General features: G+C 43.3%; 1 long non-coding RNA gene across 4 annotated transcripts in view; it reads right to left on the reverse strand.

Annotated features, from left to right (window-relative positions):
• Positions 1-17,845, reverse strand: part of LOC116231592 (uncharacterized) — a 44,686-nt gene that overhangs the window by 12,747 nt on the left and 14,094 nt on the right. For 3 of the 4 annotated variants that reach the window (XR_016468862.1, XR_004167503.2, XR_016468861.1), the window contains exon 2: positions 9,782-10,019. This is a non-coding gene — a long non-coding RNA (uncharacterized LOC116231592). Of the gene's footprint in view, positions 1-2,138; positions 2,223-9,781; positions 10,020-17,845 lie in introns of those variants that run through there. The other variant, XR_004167502.2, reaches the window with a different exon arrangement.

A 17,845-nucleotide genomic window follows, 5' to 3' on the forward strand; every position in this document is an offset into this window, starting at 1 on the left:
TCACTTTGTAATTCTCTGTGCTTTTTCCAGGCAGAGCAGCTCAGCTCTACTACAGTCAAAATGCTTTTTACCTGTTTATTTTTTGTCATTCCTACCTCTGCTCCTTTCTGACTCCTCAAAACCTGACTCCCACAGATCCAAGCCTAAGAGCTCCAAACCTTCTCAAACCCCTTCCAGTTACATTAGCACTACTAACATCTTTGATTTCACACCCTCTATCTTGTCTCAGGCTTCTGCAACACTCTATGTCATCTCCAGAGCCTATAGAAAACAAACCACCAGCTCCCCCAGCCAAAGACTCCAATGGCATCTGATCCATCTGTTCCATAGCAAACTGGCAGCACAACAATAACTTCCAGTAAGCTGAGGAACGGATGGTTTTAGCGAATAAAACCACTGTGCCTTCTGTCTTTTATTTCAACAGTAAATTTAATTTTATTATCTTTCCCCCAGTTTGCCACAGGATTGTGCTGAGGGCCCTCACAACTAAGTTGCAACATGGGAGGTTTAGACCCTCCCAGTTACTAGGCTGATAAAACACAGTTTGCACATCCTGCAGAAGCCTGGCTTTCAACAATGAGCTGGGACTGCATGCAGTGAGCCCCAGACATCCTATTTTGGGAGCTGCTCACAACATGCTGGCAATGGCAAAGCACAGAGGGCACTGGGAGCTTTGGGACATCAGAATGGTGGCTCTGGTGAGGTTTCAAGAGCTACTCTCCATGCCCTTATTGGAGCTGAAAGCTTGCTGGCTATCTCTACCATATTTTCAAGATATTTCTACTTGCAAAATTTTACTTTAAAAACCAAAATCTGAGATTTCTTATTGCACGCTTCCAGCAGTTGGAGAATTAGGTAAAGCTTACATGTAGCACAAAGAAATGCTGAAAGCTGACAACATGATATCACAGTTTGGCAAGAATCATAGAATCATGGAGGTTAGAAAAGACCTCTGAAGTCATCTAGTCCAACCACCCACCTACCACCAATATTGCCCACTAAAACCACATGAGATGGATACTATAGAAGCAAAGAATTATTTGAGTTGGAAGGGGCACTTAAAGGTCATCTTGTCCATATCCTGCTTAAGAGAGAGTGGTTCCTTCCAGAACGTTTGTGATTCTAGAGATTTAGTATTAACGTACAGATCTCACATTTTTGTACCCTTATGAGATGATTTTTAAAGAACATTTCAGGATATTGTGCTCCTGCACTGTTTGTTAATAGTTTCCTGCCTCCCTTCAGGAAAAATGAAATATTTCTTCTCTGAGCTTTTCATGCGATATTTTTGCCAAGTTAAAGCAGAAAGGAAAAACTATTTACACTATTTTATTAGGCCAAATGTCAACTTGTTTTTCTGAAATCTTTACCAATCTCCCTGGCATTTAATACACAAACAGAAATATATATATTTATGGCTTTCGTTTCTTGTGGCAGTACCCAAAATATCCAACAGGCTGATGCACAGAGCTGTATTTCTTTCACGTGTAAGAAAGGGAGAGACTAAATGTGCCAGAGAAGGTGGATAGCAGCTGGGTAGGAAGGAAAGGCATGGAAACACTTTGTTTTTGTGAGTCTTTTTAATCAGGTTTCATTAATCTCTGCTGAGCCTGACTATAGACAGCATACTTCCCCTTTTGCCAGAACCTTGGTCCTGCCCTCAAAAAAACAGCCTTTTTTCCACATGGAGAAAATACTCCAATTTCAAATCCACTCAGAAAATTCACCCTGTTTCCAATGTGGTTCAGCATTATTACACCAGGCAAAAGGAGCTGCACCCCAGTGCCTGCCCCTGCCCACCAGCCTATGGGGCAGAGTTGGAGCAGCTGATCCTACTGCACTGTGCCTGCCCAGGTCAGCCTCTGGTTCCCAGCAAAACATTTCTTATCTGCCCACTGAGTTCTTTCTATTAAAGAGAGATTTATTTTTTATTTTTCCCATTTCTTCCTCACTAGGGCTGTGGAGAGACTTATAAGCAATACTCCCAGACATTTGCTGGAAAGATATATAGCTCATCCACAGTTGATTTCAACCAGGACAGCTTTTGGAGGAAAAGGCAATATAAATAACCAGTCCTGAGTTACCAAAAAAAAACTGTGATAATCAAAATCCAGTTAAAGAAAGAAATACTCACTTACCCACAGCAAAGATCAGAGCCCACTGAATACTCCAAAGGAATGAATCTCCTGGTAAAGAACCTTCTCCTGTGGCAGCCAGTCTTTAAATGAGGCTTAGAGAGGGGTGGAACCTGTTTCCACCTGTGTTCATAGGGCTGGCTATGTCCCTTCACCAGGTGCTCAATCATTGATTCAGGCTGTGACTTAGCAATTCTCATACAGCTTTACAGGTAGTCACAATTACACCCACAATTACCTATCAGCAGACTTGTGCCATACTGAGATTATGCTCGGCAAAGCTCGAGGTATGAACCATGTATCACGTTGCTTTCTACCAGCTGGAATTCTTGTATTCCTAGTCCCACTGTTTATAAGCACTGAAAAAAGTCTGTATTTTACTTAAAATATGATTACTCCAATGGCTCAGTGTGTCAGCAGCCTCTGGTATTCAGTTTTGGGACCTCAGCCCATGTCAGGGATGTGTCTGTAAAATATAGCCCACCATATGATTAGACGTTGAGCATCACCTAGGTGTTTTTTTACATTGCTGATGTTCTCAGAAGAGAAGGCTCTATCAAATTCTCCCTTCAGGTTGGATATTAGGAAAATCATCTTCTCCAAAAGAGTGATTGGGCGTTGGAAAGGTCTGCCCAGGGAGGTGGTGGAGTCACTGCCCCTGGAGGTGATGTGTAGATGTGGTACTAAGGGACGTGGTTTAGTGGGCAGTACTGGTGGTAGGTGGATGATTGGACCAGATGATCTTAGAGGTCTTTTCCAACCTAAATGATTCTATGATTCATGACCTATTGGCTGTGGGCTATTGGCATCAACTGGTCTGAAAATAAGCTCCAGTTACCTACAAATGTAACTGCTTTCTCCCTTTTTCTTAGTCTTTTTGCATTTGCTAACTCATCAGAGAGGAAACAGGAGGTACCTGGCATTAAGAGACTCACTCAAGGTTGCAGAGTGAGTCAGTGGTGGGGCCCAAATGACGTCCTGGAAGCTCCTTCAGCACATTATTTTCATCATATTCCATAATAAGAGTTACTAGGAAGAAGTTTGTGAATATTAACATTCCTCTGATGAGTACAAGACCAGTCATTCCATGAAGTAATGCAGTTGGCTTGATAATGCTGAACAATACCTAAACCTGTAAAACCCCTGTCTGACTCTCCTCCTGCCTACTGTCTATTTAAATGACAACTGGTGAGAGGTTCCTAGAGACTTTGTACCAGAAACCCAGGTGGTGCTCTGCAGCTCCATATTAGATCTTTCCAGACTACTTGGGAAGCACAGGCAGCAGTGGGATACTGCCACCCAGCCAAAGCCCCTTGGGGCCTCCATTCCCACATGTTCCCAACCTTTTTCCAACTACAGCACTGACTGCTGCTCCGAGCCCAGCAGAATGGCCTGATTTTAGATATTCTCCTAAGAGTGACCCACAGGACCAACCCTCATTTGAGAAGGAAGGTTTTCAGAGTGCTAGAAGCAATATACATCGCTGACACTGCAAATAATTCCTTTGAAGTATCACAAAAATGTGTCCAAAAGGAATGATGCTCCTTTCCTGGTGCTCTGCTCTCCTGAAACGGTTTCACGTAACAGAGCAACTTTCAGCAAGGAACATTTTGCCCAACTCAGATCTTTTCCATCTGGTCTGTGCAGGGGGCTTTAATATTTATACCTTCTTGGCTATTAGCCCACTGAGGATGTCTGTTAGGATAAAAGAAAAAAAGTGAGATTATAGTCTCCCCTCCTAACACACTTCTATTTTTCTGTAATAATCCTGTTTACGGCTGATAGGTTTCTGAGGAGATGCTGTATGTTAGACATCATAGACAAAAAAAATTAGCTATAGACAAAAGACTGCCTTGAAGAAGAAGGAAAGTATTGCTTTTATGAAACTTAAAACAAAACAACCTACTTTCCTCTATTTGTTTTTGAGAAGAAAAATAATCAGTTTTGGGGAGAAAAAAACCCCAGCAGTTTCAGATCTTGTTTTCTGCTAAAAAATTTCTAGATTCAGCCAAAATAGAGATCTATATTTTTAACAGATTGTCAATGAAATCTCCTGTACATGGATAAGTAATAAAAGGATGGCACACTGCCCAAACAGTGTGCAATCTAAGTGATATTTAGGCGTACTTCAAGCCTCAGCTACCACAGAAATTGATTTATGCTCCCTTTTATCTTTTTTACTGTAGCTTATTTCTTATGTCTTTGGTCCACAGCTAAAGGATTATTGCAGATGGCTCAGAGCAGGGGAAGGAAAGGTGAGGCTTACTGGGCTCTGGCTGTCTCCATCCAAGATGAGCTCTTATGGGATGCCCCAGTTTCAGGTCAAACTCCATCATCAGGGGATGGGACCTCCCAGTCCCAAGGCTGGCATACTGGGATGTGGTTTTCCTTCTTCCTTCTGCACAGACTCTGGGCTTGGATGCACATTCAGGACATAAACTTCCCCAGGACCTGGAAATGTGAGTGTGCTGTGTCTGGGTCGAGCCTCTGTCTGTTAAATACCCACTGTCATTGCCTTCTGGTAAATGGTGATCAATGCATGTTTTACAAACCACAGGGAACCGTGCAGTTATCCAGCGCCTTTCACCAGCGGCTCTCAAAGTACCGCACAAACAAATAACCAAGTTTTACAATAACTTTATATTGCAGCTTTTCTAGACAGTGGGAAACTGACATCAAAGGGGCTTCCCACCGCTGTACAGCAAAACTGCACAAACTTATGGGCACAGCACAGGAATCCTGATTCCAGCTCTGATTTAATCGCTCAGGCAAAATGTGTTATTTTCTCCACTTCCTTCTGGCAACTGGCCCAAGGCTCCTATCACTGCTGGCCGGAGATAGGGACAATCATCCACACCAGCATGCTTCTTATTCTCTTTAAAAGGAGCACATAAAATGAATGAACTTGAGAGAGCAGAAGAGATGCATGGGGGACAAGGGGAGCTCTTTACAAAGTGGCTGGTCAAACACATACCAAAATCAACAGATGTAGCAGGGCAGAGGACAAAGCAAAGCACTGCTGCTGGGTGCTGCCCTGAATTTCTTCCCTGCCATGGTGGGTTGAGATCTCAGGCTAAATAATTATCAGCAACACCTATTGATTAATAGCAGCAGCAGCCCTAGTGAAAAATCTCAGGTCCCATACTCACAATTCCAGTCACTTCCCCAACCTACTTCTAAAATTAGAAACAAACAGGCCCCTTCTAAAAGCAATAAACAGCACTTTAATTGGACTGAAGCCTATAAATCTGTCAGCAGCTAGTTATCCAACTCCATTGTGCGACCAGCGCCTTTGAAGCCCCTCCCTCGCCTTCCACCACTGTGCACGGGGATGCAGTGTGATGGGGCTGTGAGGTGTAGGGCTGGGGGGGTTGCTCCAGCTCGGGTGGATGTCATGATGGGGCAGGAGGAGAAGCTCAGGCTGCAGATGGCTGCTGCATGTGGTATGTGAGCGCAGCAACAGAATCGTAGAGTCATAGAATATCCCAACTTGGAAGAGACCCATAAGGATCATCAAATCTAACTGCTGACATGAGCTGGTGTACTGCACTTAGAAGATGGATCTCACGTCAGGGCTGTGGGAAATGCATATTAAAATGCATTTTGCTTAGCTAAAACTGCATTATTCATTTATTTATTTATTTTGGTCACCACAGATTGTTTTAAAGAAAATCCCACCTGGTTTGAAATGATGCCACATGTTAGTGTCATAATGCAGCAGAACCCAGCAAATGGGTACTAATCAATCCAATTTCCACTGGAAAGAGGCTGTGTAAAGGGAAAATAAATTCAGCAGCTGCTGTTTCATACGTTTCAGCAGTTTTGAAGGGGGAAGGGGATGGCAGCCTTGTAGCAAAGGGCATGATCTGCAATTTTAGGAGTTTCTCCAGTTTGGTGCAAATTGACCTGATTCCTAACAGGGAATGTGTGATGTGCAGAGACATGTCTCACTTGAGCCAATGAAGTACTTCTGTGCTCAGATGGTCTTCTGGAATATGGCCTTCACGTGTCATCCAGCAGAAGTGAAACTGCACCAGAGACAAAATTAGACAGTGGAGAGTGGGGATAGGACACACAGGTGAGCATGTTCCTTCCTGCCCTTCCAGTGAGATTGGGTTCAGGGCAAGAAATAAAACTGCTCTCTTATAAAAAATGCTCAGGAAGAGGGAAAAAAAAAAAAAAAAAAAAAAAAAAAGGAGATATTTTTAGTACTACCTCTAGAACAAATAATGAAAACTTGCAGAGAGGTGTTATTGAGTAAAAAATACAAGAAGATCACATTGCAAGAATAAGGTGAAGTGGCACACAGGCATCTTATAGGCAGAGTTCCTGAAACCGTGAGAATAATCATAGAATCATGGAATGGCTTGAGGTGGAAGGCAGATTTAAAGGTCGTCTGGTCCAACTCTCTTGCAGTGGACACCTGCAGCTCAATCAGGTGCTCAGAGTCTCATCCAGACTGACACTGAATGTCTCCAGGGATGGGACGTCCACCACCTGTCTGGAAAACAGGGGCAGGGTGGCAAATCCCACCTCTGTAACAGCTGTGGCGGGGTCACCTCTAGAAATCAGGAACTTAAAAGTCAAAGTCTGACTTAAATAATCTTGAGTTTTAAAAATAGATTGGGTATTCAAGGTACTGTGAAACCAGGTGTTTTAATCTGAAATGACTTGGTCTAGCTGTCACGCTGTGAGATGGAACTGCTTTCCTGTGCTGCCTCCCAGAGCTGCTCCCTGGCTGCAGCCTCACTTCAGAAAGAAAAACAGTACTACATTTCAGCAGCGTACCTGTGAAAACAGCTGGCTCTCTGGACCGTTTAAGTAACCCTGCATTTAGAAACACAAGGGTTTTTTTTTGTTCCAATGAAAACACACTGGAACATTTCACCACAGTTTTCTTTCACTGAAATTAGCCAGAAAAGACAGGGAATGTCAAAGAGCAATTACAGAATATATATACTATGCTGATTAGGAATCTCCTTTCTGTAGCATGGAGGCAGCAGCTTGAAGTTCACATTAAACCCCTCTAATGAGATATGCCTGATTCAACCCAGAAAGATACAGTTAACTTGGGAAAGAATGCAGCCTTTCTCAGGTGGAAAAAAGGCTGGGGAGGGGAGGAAGAATTCATGTTGGAAGGCGAAGGGCTGAAGGTTCTGGTCACCTCAGGGCCTAAGAGGACCAACACCTGAGGGCTGCTCTCTTCTTGGCGATGGCAAAGTTGTCATTGTTTTGCTTTTTTCTCGTAACATTTGTTATTGTTTCAGGGGCACTGTGCCCCCAAGGACCCTCCTCAGCATGGAGCAAGGTCAGGGGGAAAAGCCCGCTCCCCAAATGGGACACAGCAGGGCAGATGTGGACTGCAGGAGGCACAGGCCAGAGGCAACATGGAGCAGCCATTGCCATTGTTCTGCGGGGCCTCGTTCGCAATCTCCACACAGTTGGGCTGTGGGAGCAGCTGGGAGCAATTACAGCACATGAAAAGGAGGGCACGGGATTAGGCAAGTGATGAAAAAGCAAGGGGACCACTAGATTTATCACTGGCAGAGCAAGGCAGCCCTTCTCCAGAGCCAGCCCTATCTCATGTCCTTGTTCCTGTCTCCTGGGCAGGAGTTACAGTGCCAGGAGCTGCAGGAGAGGATCCACTTGTGAGAATTGGCCCTGAGGTAGTGAGGATCAGTCTCCCTTTGGGTCCCACCAAAAGGACACGGTGGAGCCCATGGACAGATTTCAATCTCATCCTCTCTTTATATGGGCAAAAAAAGAAAAAAGCAGATGAGGCACAAGTTTTGCATTCCTTGTGAAATTTCTTCGGCTTTTCCATATAATCAGCATTGTAAAATAGAAAAAAAAAAAAATCCCTCGTAGTTTTCTTTCTTGTGAGGACTGAGGAGTACTAGAAAGGTTACTCAGAAGGTAAAGCATGTGTTTGCCATCTTAGCTCCTGATATGGAAACCATATGCTTAAATACACCACCAAACATACTCAATATAACACTCTTTTTTATTAAAGGTGGTTTTATAAAAGCTATCCACCTTCCATCCATCGGTGACTCCCAGAGAGGTCACATATTCCTCATTGCAAATATCAATATGTATTTGGGGTAAATTAAACTCCAAATAGACTGTTTCTGATTATTACTGCCAAGGGAGCAAGAGGCCATCTTATTTTCCCTCACTGATAAATTAAAAGAACTGTAATGGGTGATTTCTGCAACCTGTAAAAGGGCAAAACCATCTGTAACTCATTTAGTGTCGCTTTAAAGAAAATTTATTTGATTAATTTGGGTAGAGTATAGAAAGAATATAGATTTAAAAAATAGTAATAATAAAGCCCTCTACTGCTCAAGAGGAAGAAGGGAAGAAGCAGCAGCAGCAGCAAACTCTGACCCAGAATAAACGTTTGAGGGGATTAAAACATGCTTCATCTGTTATTAGGAATATTCGTTATAGAGGGCTGCTGCTTTGCTCTTAAGAGAGTTGATTTTTGCCCTGCCAACCAGAAGACCCTGCCACGACATGGCTCTAATAGCACCCATGGCACAGAACTTCTTGTCAAACAAATTGTTGTTAAATGCAGCGCCTGATAGGTAAAGAGATAAAAATGAGAGGGGAGAAAGAAGAGGGTGAAAGGCTGGCAACTGTCCATCCTTCAAAGCTGTGTTGATGGTAGCGACCCAAACTTCACTACCTTTGTCTGGCCTGACAAGCAGGAAGTGGAGAAAAGATCAAAAGAACGTGGAAATCAAAAGGATTAATACATTGAAATTCTTCTGTTTTGCCACAGGCTGTCACCCTAGCTCCACGCATGGCTCAGCCAGCCAGGCATGCTCCATGGAAAGCAAGGGGAGAGAAACAGCTCTAGAAGCTCAGAAGTTTTCTCCTCCTGAAATTTCATTGGCCTGCAGGTTACCCGCATTCTCTACTCCCCTGTTGACAATTTGGAGAACGATATTGAATAGTAACGATAATAAATACTAATAGGTTAATCTCTGTAAGTCGTGCCAAATTCTATGGGGCCAGGTTTGGCAAAAGTGGTCTGCCTCAGATGTGGAGTATCTAATGACATCTTTACTGTTGCAGGGTGTGCACGTGGCAGGCGGAGATGTCATTTGCACTCTGACACAGGCTAAGTCACTTACAGCTATGGATCTCATCAGAGGCTTGCACTGGGCCCTGGCCAAGCCTTGCTTAAATCAAAGGGCGGGTTTGCCTTATTGTCTCTGGGCTGCTTTTCACTCACCCTGGGAGGAGGCAGGAGGCAGGCAGAACTCCAGCCCGCTCAGCCAAAAAGTCTGGGTCTGATCTGCTGAAACCGTGAAGGATCTTTTCATTGGCTTCAGTGAGCTGTATACCTGGGCAAGCCTAGTGCTCTGTGTGGTTATTTGTTCTTGATGACCTCATATTGTCCCCTTTTCCTCTTTTCTGGGTTATCTTAAAGTCGCCCATTTTGTTTTTCAGAGGTTGGCATTCAAGACATCTGCTCAGAAATCCATAGGGAGACACGTTATGGTGTTCAGCCCCTCTGAAATCGATGGACGTGATAGCCTACACTGCTCCGAGGCTTTAGGACTGATGGAGATGGGTAACTGCAAGGATCTGGATCTCCCTTACAAGCTGTGACTCATCCAACTGCATTCACTCACCAATAGCATCAGCGCTGATGCGATCCCATGGGAAGCTCTCCATCACCACAGGACTGAGACACTACCTACCACGTGCCTCATCTCCCTCTGCTGAGCCCCTCATGAGTCGGTTGGACTGCATCCCTACAGTCACGTGGCTCACTCCTCTTTTAAGATCTTGGATAAAAATCACCCTTTCCAGGACAAGGAAACTTCTGGTTTTGTAGCTTGCAGCAGAAAGCACAGATGGGCCTTCACACTGTAAATGGGAAGAGAAGAAAAAGTATGAATCTTTTCAGGACATTTTGGAAACAAAGCAGTAAGAATTTCTGGAAAGCAATAATGCAGCATTTGCAATACTGGGAAAATGACAGAAACTTAGGAAATACTCATCCAGATATTTTATTGCTAAAAATTTATTTTGTTATAATATTTCTCATCAAATATGTTGATTTTCCTAATTAAACAGTAGCTGAAGTGTGAGTGTTGTGCTTAATTTACAAACAACTAGAGCCACCCTCACCCTGCTAAGGTCAGATCTTTTCCAAACATTTCTGACTTTGCTGTGATTTACGCAGAGAAAGATTCAGTGATCCCATGGTACCCTTCAGCTCCTTTTGCCACAGAGGAACATCAGCTTCAGGCCTGAAAATGCTCAAAGCATTCAGATATGTTTTTCATATGCAGACTGTTCAACTTCATTTTGCTTCTCTTGTTGTCTCTTTATTCTGAGTTGGACACTTTTTGTCAAGGAACAAAAGAAATTCCATTTGACATTAGGGTAAATGACCTTCATTTGGGAACTATATAATGTTGACTGTGTGTGGTATCATGTAGGCTCCTGGGTGAGCAGCACAGACCTGTAAGATAATACTGGTGCAAGTTTGTGCTGTGGCATCATGCAGGGAAACCTCCTGGCTTGTTTTTGCAAGTACATCTCCAGCAGAAGATTATTGATCTCTGAATCAACACAGTGACATGGTCAGAAAATTGTCCTTCCTCTTCTCTCCCTCTTTATTTCTGTTGCTTTATTCTATTTTCTCCTAAGAGGGCTTTTAGTCAAATATCCCACATGCACACTCATCACTTAGATGGCTTTAAGCACAATACATGGGCAAGTCTGGGCGCTGCAATTAATATCCCTTGTTGTCTCTCTGTAGATTATCCTCTGTTACCGTAATTCACAACTTCAGACGTTTGTGTACATGCTTTCCTTGTGAAAATGCAATATCATTACTAATTAAACAGGCTTTTAATAAGTTGGCTGATAGCTCCCCACAGAATCTAGGAATTAACCTCACCTGGGAGCAAGATGCTGGTTGAGGCTGAAGTGAAGCTTGGATATAGGCGGGGAAAGGAAAAGACATCAAAGAACTCGTCACCACCAAAACCTCATCCTCCACAAATTCTAGGTGTGGAAATGTTTCTTAGCCATGGGGATCCTCCCTCCATGGATTTCCAAATAGCTATAATCATCAGAATTCTTTCATTTACCTCCCCCTGGACCGATTAGTTCATCTCTCTCATTTGAACTTGTTTGCTATGAGCAATACATTTGTAGCCTCCACACTTTATTACCTTGATCCCCAAAATGCTTGATTAGTTTCAGATGGTGATAATTTAACAATGTAGGGCTTGGGGACAGTGTTTTCCTGGTGGTCTGCTTTCACCATCAAACAAGGTCCAAAAGCTCCTCAGGGTTTGTTTCACATATCCAGCTCTCTTGGAGGCAACGGGTCAGTGCAGAATTTTCTGGGTAACTGACCAGTGCTTGGAATTCATGCTGGCTTTGGGAATTTAGTGTTCAGCAGGCTCCGCTTATTTTTCCCACAACTGAGAACACTTCTTAGCAGAAGGCATGGAATGAACAAAGAAATCACAATCCAAACTAGGCTCTCTCTTGAGGAGACTTACGTCAAAATCCAGATATGAAAATCACTAATCCTTCTGGCCATAACTTTTAGGGTGTTGACAGAGCGTATATTCTGTGATACAGCATGGATATACATCTGAGATAAGGCAATGATTTAATTCTGAGGCAGATGAGACATTTCAAGGGCTGGAGAGAGAGTGCACCTCTTCCTGAATGTATGACTCCTGAGTACTGTTAACACACCTCAAATTATACTTGCTTTATACTTGCTCCTTTTTTTCTTTTTCTTCCTATTTTTTTTTTTTGTCCACACTTGTTAATAATATGTCTGGAAACTTATTAAGCTTACAAATCAAGACTCAGGGTTAAAGGCAACCTTGTCTAAATATCTTAACATTTATAAAAAGATTATCATTAAATATCTTGTAGAGAAATTCTGAACCGGTGTTGAATCAGAAAAAAAAAAAAAAGAATAGAAAAGAAAAAATGGCTAATGTGTCTACTTTTTAATTAAATGTAAATATAATTTGCAAGGCTTATGGGTTTTAAACAGAGAAAATTTACTCTGCATAATTTCCTTTCTGGTTAACCTTATAGACAGAAGTGTGAGGGGGGTTATTCAGAAGGATTTTGTAGCTATTAAGCCAGTTACCTCCTCTGGATCCTTTGCAGCAGATGACTTCAATGCATTCAAGATTTAACCTGAGGTTCCTAATTTACAATGACAACGTAGAGATTTTAAGCATTAAAATGAGCATTATTAAATGCCCTGGTTTACAGCTTGTTTGGGATGTCAGCAGATTTTTCATCTTTATTACTGCAGACAGATAGCAAGGCTCTTATCTGCACATACCTCATCAGAATTGCTCAAACACACAAAAGTGAATTCTTGGTTATTTTAATGTGACAAGTAAATATAAACCAGTTACAAATACAAAGGCAGGATAAATATGCCTGACAATACAGCAACGGCTAAATTACTGCCAGCTTAGTATTAAAAGTTCTGCAGTGGTTTCTGGTTCAAAGAGTCCCATAAAAATCAGAGTTAATTTAAAACTTAGCCATCCATGGGAATATTTCTCATTCACACAATACAGGCTTCTCTTGTACAGGTCTGTTTATATATCTCAGCTACAGAAGAGTTTTCTGTTTCAGTTTAGTCAAGTATCCTTATTTAGTCCAGAAAAGTAATTAAGCACATGCTTAGCTGTATGCTTTATTTAGGCATATGCCCATAGCTTGTCATTTCACCTGTTGCAACATTTGGAGCCACTTAATTCATTATTTGAATCACACACACACACACAAAAGAAAAAAAAGAAGAAACAATAGCAAACAAACAAACCACAGGTATTTAATTTCTAACAAGACTGTGATGCCTGGTTACGATAGACCCAATATTACTCAATAAAAAATTACTGATTTTCATAGGGATCGTGATCCAGCCAACACAGAGATTCCACTGAGCATCAGATAGGCTTACAGGTCCTGACCCACCTATGGAAATACATGGAAATCTCTCCCCTGATGTCATCAGGAGCATCACTGGGCAAGAGGAAGGAAGGCAGGCACACTGCCAGCAGTCTGGTGGTCCCTAGCCCTTCTGAAGTACTGAACAAGATCAACTGCAAAGGGTAATCACGTTCATCTGCAGGGCTGCAGTGGCCCAGTGAACACAGGGAGCCCCAGCACCGCAGGGATATAGGCTCCACTGAATGCTGCTCCTTCGCTGATGGAAGAGATTCTGTGCCCAGAAACAGAAAATGCTTTCAACAAATCGAGAGGAGCAAAATAGCTGTTCCCAATCCATCTTCGGTCACACAATCACGGAACCATTTGGTTTGAGATGGATCTCTGAAGATCTCTGCACCGAGCTCCTGCTCAAAGCAGGGTCAGCGCTGAATTCAGGCTGGATCATGGCTTTGCGTCTGAGCCCTGAGAACCTCCAAGGATGAGGACTTCACAGCCTTTCTGTATTACAGAACTGTTGCCTTCTGTTGCTATCTGCTGCCCCAGCTTTTCCCAAAATTCAGCTGCTGCTCACACACAGCTTCTCACTCACCCTACAGAGCCAGAGCCCCGCAGAAGCCAAATAGTTCCCAAATAGGAACTGCTGGCCCTTCCCCTTCCCACACTGGAGAGACCTTTCCTGGCGCTCCATCATACGGTTAACACATGCTGCCTCTGCCCTGCCAGCAAGCTGTGATCCAGAGCGCTGCTCCTGGCTCCGTCCCATTGCGGGGAAGGGGCTGGAGTATGGCCAGACCCCTGGCCCACCTGCTGGGCTTCCTGCCCCCACCACAGCTTGGGACAGGGCAGGGGGTATAGTCCTGGGCCTGGCCCCGGCACAGAGCCAGGTGCAACACAGGTGTGTACCCAGAGCAGTGTCCCTTCCTATGGCAAACATTTCACTGCAGCCTCTGTGCCCAGAAACAGGACGGAGCTGGCACTGGATGAGTCAGAGATGGAGGAAGGAAAGTCTGGCAGGGTGGAATGCTTGTGGCCTTCTCACCAAACATCTCGTACTGCTCCTTCCCCTAACCTAAGGAAACAAGGCTCCAGCCCGTGGTTTTGGATGCTTTTCCCAAAACCGGTTTGTTTCACAATGGGTTGTTTCGTCCCGTGGGGATCTGTGCCCTACGGGCTGTGTGCCACCAGCCTGCATGGACCTCCATGGATAGAGGGGGCTGAGAGGGCACCTTGCTCCAGGCTCCTTCCCCTATGGAGGAAAAGGAGACCTCCAGCTTGGGTTGCCTTGTGAAATAAAGCTCCCGCCGATTGCTGCTCCCAGCATGGCAGCTGGGAGGAGGATGAGGAGGGTGCGGGAGATGAGGCCCAACTTTGATCTGGGTGTGAGAGAATCACAGCTGGGCAGGGCCGATGGAACCGTGCCGAGACGGGCGGCGAGGGGAGTGGGGGTGGCGGGAGAGAAGGAGCCCCTGCAGCTGCTGGAAAGAGAGGGGAAGGTAAAAGGGACTGCGATACCGCCAGGCCCACGGGAGGCTCAATGGGTTGTCTCATTATTATGGTGAACAGAGAGAACTCGTGAGCTGGGAAAGATAGGAAGCTTTTATTTATATATTTTTTTTTAAAGAGCGCAGCCTCTAGGAGGGTTTTTGCAGCTCGAATGCTTTTATTTTGTGCCAATTACTTATACAGGGTCTGCATTATTCCCATAATCAGTCTAAATGAAAGTCAAACATGAAAGATTCCTAACAATGAGCTAATTGGAATGCCATTACCCTTTAGATTTAATAAGGTATTTGTAATAATAAACTTGCCTCAGTCTATAGAGTTGTCTTATTCCCGTTCAGATCTTGCAGGAGTTTAAGAGTTGACATTTGTCATTCATTCCACAGGACGCTGGATATAACCTTCAAAACATTTTAGCCTCGCAGCACTTAGTAAAGTGCTGGGGAAGGAAACAAAATCTATAGCCTGCTATTGTTCTGGCCACGCATAGCTCAAAGTTAACAGGAATTGTGTTAAAACTCGGCGGCAGATTATATCCCACATATCTTTCTTTATTTGCAGTCCAAACATCTTGCGGTTTAGAATGACTCACTCAGTGTCCTCTTATGTAGCTGCACTCATTATTTGCATTGAGGTCTTGCTGAGGAACGCCGGGCTGGTTCCAGCGCTGCGAGGTACTACACAGGCACGCAGCACATGGGGGCCGTGCCTTGCACAGCTTAAGATCTAAGCAATTAAGTCAACCTGAATTCTATCTCAAAGCCAAAACATCCCATCTATGGAGGTAAAAGCTAATTAGAGCTCCCTGCAGATATATTTTTGAGAGCAGTTCCAAAAAAAAAAGATCATGCTTTACCTTTACAGGCGAGCTTTTTCACCAAAAGCATATGTGGGCTTAAGGACCTGGCCAGGGAAGTTTTGTTTGACTATAGCTCATAGCAAGGCGTAATCTTTGTGGGTATTTCTTTTGTTATAAAGTATAAGAGCTTGTTGTGAGCACTTTGGGAAATTCCCCTAGAAACAGACTGAAAATACAGAGGTCAAGCAGGTGTGTACGTATGTGTAAGAATCAGAAAGATAATATCAGCCAAAAACCCAACAAAGATACAAAGCAACACAGAGGATACAGAGAACAGGATGCCGTGGGCATAATTTAAATCAATATATTGCTTCTCCCTTTCTCTTCTCTCCCTAAAAATCTACCAGTCATTTCTCCTAACCAAATCCAACAGGTGACCAACGGGGCAAAGCAATGCTTAATTCTTTTTTTAACAAATAAATGAATTTCCTAGTGACATATCTCTGCATGCAGCCACATTACCTATCCGATAAACTGTGCTGCCATCAGCAGTGGATGAATTATGTCCTGCTGACACGCTGTGGTCCCAGCAGCTAGTCCTGAATGATCTGACTCAACAGAAAACTTTGCACAATAGCTCAAATAAATGTCAAATCGTTGGAAACTGGCAAAGATCATGGAAATTTGGAATGTTCCTTTTTGAGGACAGTATTTTAATACAGTCTGACACTGGGGAATCAGCTGAACGTTCGTAACATCCAGGAAATTCTGGGCACGGTTGGTGAAATGACCAATGCTCTTATAAACCTACTTTTTCTCTCTGCAGTACTATACATGCTGCACTCCAAATTGTTTTTCAGAAACTTAGGCCAGCAATCAATGGCCTTAAGTTAACCATATGCCTGAGCATTGTGTTGGACTGCTGGAGAAGGGCAAGAAATCATAAAAATCAATAGCTTCTCTGGATGTTTTCACAGAAGGCAGTTGGGCTGAGAGCTAAAACGAGAGCCTAAAATTCAGGCTTTCTTCCTCTTGATGATCTGGTTAACCTACTTCTCTTTTTCTGATTCTCTTTGCACATTAGAAAAACAAACGATGCTTGTTACTCAGATCACAGCAGTGCTGCGAGGCTTAATATTTTGAGAGGTGCTTTGGGATCCTTGTATGAAAAGTGCTATAAATATATACATTCTTAGTAGTATTTAATTTACTTCCTTTACAATTCCTTTGAGCCAGCACATGTTGCCAAAAATGCAATATTCTCTGAGATGTCTTTTATTCTTATATCTGTCTGGAGTGCAGGACACATCCCAGCCTTATAAAGCATCCGATATTGATGTATCTGCACGGAGTGTATATATATAGCTAATACGATCAGACACTATTTTTTTTCTTTCCGGGGGAACCCAGACTTGCTCAGTGTTCAAGATGGACGTGCTTAGCAAATGAGGCAGCTGTTCAATTTTTATTTTTATGCTCATTGTTTGCCGTGAGGCCACATGTCTCCTAGAGTGCATACCATCTAACCTTTGTAGTGAATCAGACAGGGCTCCACCATAACTCACTCGCTTGGACTCTCCAACTCCGCCTCACTCCCTGTTCAACATACATATGTGATCACGTAATCAGGGACCGGATCATAAGAAAGTTTTAACTTTATCAGTTCCAAACTTCATTTTCCAGCATTAGGTTTTCTTTACACTGATATTTTTACCAAGAGGATGTAGGGATGCGAAAGCTTTTTTACTAACTGAATGACCCCTGGAAGAATCACATCGTGCAACTGTTTGTTAAGCAGCAGCATTGTCCTGTAGGAACAAGGACACCTGTACCTGCGTGCCAGCCAGAATCTTTCCCTGTTACTGAAAGAACCCAAGTACCTCCAGGGCCGCTCCTGTTTTTCTCCTCTGCATTGTGTCATGGAGCACATACCAAATGTGCTTTCATTAAGTTTCCTAATAAAGTCTGCAGCAGATCTGCCCGTGCAATATGAGAACAACTTTGCGGTGTTTGATAATAACAAGATAAGTCTATTCTCACTTGTGCTTCTCCCTGTTTTGGGAACTTGGAGGGTGGAGGTGGGGAACAGAAACTTGCACAATTTTTATATTCACCAATTTTTGAAGTGATCACTCATTTAGAAATTTTCACCCATTTTGTATACTCTGAAAAATCAGGTTTTGTTCCTTGTTTCTACCACCTGATCTGCTATAGATACCTTTTAATTAAAGAAGTTGTACTGGCTCACACCTCAGCAGTTGCATCTGTCCTGTAGTCTCTAAAGAGAACAATCCCAATAGCTTTTAATAGACAACCAAGCAATTTGGGACTAGATTAGAAGAACAAAGAAACTGCAGTGCTGGGTGTAGAGCTCTCTACCCTTTGTATCTTCAAAGCTAAACACGTACAAGGTGGTGCAAGCAAGCAGCAGTTTACGCAC

Source organism: Phasianus colchicus, chromosome 8, assembly GCF_987193195.1.
Source record: "Phasianus colchicus chromosome 8, bPhaCol1.hap1.1, whole genome shotgun sequence".
Lineage (NCBI taxonomy): Eukaryota > Metazoa > Chordata > Aves > Galliformes > Phasianidae > Phasianus > Phasianus colchicus.